Source organism: Grammomys surdaster, unplaced genomic scaffold (genome assembly GCF_004785775.1).
Source record: "Grammomys surdaster isolate TR1022 unplaced genomic scaffold, NIH_TR_1.0 127, whole genome shotgun sequence".
Taxonomy (NCBI): domain Eukaryota; kingdom Metazoa; phylum Chordata; class Mammalia; order Rodentia; family Muridae; genus Grammomys; species Grammomys surdaster.
This window is the reverse complement of record NW_021604585.1, coordinates 6371999-6374052: the sequence shown is the minus strand read 5'-3', so window position 1 is coordinate 6374052 and position 2054 is coordinate 6371999.

The following is a 2054-nucleotide window of genomic DNA, read 5'->3' as shown; positions in this document are numbered from 1 at the left end:
GTCTTTTTTTTTTTTTTTTGAGACAGGGTTTTTCTGTGTAGCCCTGGCTGTCCTGGAACTCACTCTGTAGACCAGGCTGGCCTTGAACTCAGAAATCCGCCTGCCTCTGCCTCCCAAGTGCTGGGATTAAAGGCGTGTGCCACCACCACCCGGTGACATGTCTGTCTTTCCTACAGAGTTTTTATAATTTACTCCTTAGTTTTTAGCCATGTGAATGAAGATTATCTTTATAACAGCTTTGTTGAAGTATAATTATTAACATATCACAAAGCCCATCCTTTCAAAGTATATAATTCAGTGAAAGCTTGTCTTTACCTTGGCATCTTCTAGGTTGTACATATGAATCACCCGAAGATTACTACAAGCTGTCTTTCATTGGTCCTATCTCCCCCAAACAGGTTTTGACTTAATTGGGGATGGGCATGGAGCAGGCATGAGATGTTTTTTAAAGTCCCCAAATAAACTAACTTGCAGCTAAGGATGTCTGATAACACCCTGCACACTGCAGGCAGACATACAAGGATAGTTTGCTGTGACCATCCATTGTCTCTACTTCTGGCACCCAGTTAACTCCTATTGTCTTTGTCTTCCTTCCAGCCCCTTCTATTACGAATCAGTGTCTGCTTATGACTGTGTTCTTAACACTAGGCTTGGCCACATACCTATTTTAAGGCCAGCCTGGGCTAGATGTCACAAAGATAATATTACCATCAAGTTTCTGCACTCAGTAGTCAGGGATTAAGTGATTTTTACTCAAAAACCAGTAACTCATAAATCAAACTCAAGACTGCACTCATTTTGAAGACCAGTTGTAAAATGGCAGTTTGGTTAATTTCTCAGATGACAGAAGTGCCTTTATAATGGGTTGTTTGTTTGTTTGTTTGTTGTTGTTGTTTCATCGAGGACCTGGTGCAAACTGAAAATGGTGACAGGAGGCCGGGCGGTGGTGGCGCACGCCTTTAATCCCAGCACTTGGGAGGCAGAGGCAGGCGGATTTCTGAGTTCAAGAGTTCGAGGCTAGCCTGGTCTACAGAGTGAGTTCCAGGACAGCCAGGGCTACACAGAGAAACCCTGTCTCGAAAAAACAAAACAAACAAAAAAAAGAAAATGGTGACAGGGTAGTCCGGTTTTGGCTTCCACAGCTGTGAGGTCTTTGAGGGGACACATCATGCCATTCCTGGGCTACGACATATTAGATAGTTAAATACTGGTGAGATGAATGTAGTTACACTTCATACCTCGTGGTATAAGTATGACCTTAACTGGACAGGGAGCTGCCAAGTTTCCCGTTTTGATTCTTTTTGCAGTTAATTAAGGTTCTCTAAACTGGGGCATTCCCAAATCTGCTCCGGCTACTACAAACAGAAGGTAGAATCTACTTGCACCTACTAGAGGTTTTGTAAACATTCAAGCCCAGTAAGTACAGTTCTCTCGGACAAATGAAAGCAAGATTATTGAGAGGAAGGACACCTCTGCGAAGTCGATCCTTTAGCTTGTCCCATAATGCATCTTAACACCTTAAACCCAGATACAGAGGCGTGGGCATCTCGACCGCGCCCCCTGGTCAGCCGCAGCGTGATTCCTTCCCGGGAGGGTTACGCCCCAGGGTGCAAGTGAAGCGACTCAAGCATTAAAAAGACAATGTAAAAGCAGTCTAGCCAAGAGGAGACAGTGTTATTTTGGCAGCCAGTTTCTCCCCCAGAGCCTCCACCCAATCCCTTGGGCCGGGCGCCCAGAGCTCGGAATTGTGGCCGGCTCCAGGAGCCCAGCTCCCTCCACGTGTCCTGTCTTCCCAGCAGCCTCTCCGTCGCCTGGGGAGGAAAATCTCCTGACAACTCGCGGTCTGTGGACTACATCTCCCGGGAGGCACCGCGCCACTTCTCGCAGCCAACACCCGGGGCGCAGGCGCCCTGCGCTCTGTCAACAAGCGGGTCTGGCGAAGACTGTGTGCGGTTCCTGATGGGATTTGTAGTTTCTCTGGCTCTCTCCCACTCGCCCATCAGACGCTCGAGGACTACAAGTCTCAGCTACCCCAGCGCGGTGAGCTCGGTCAC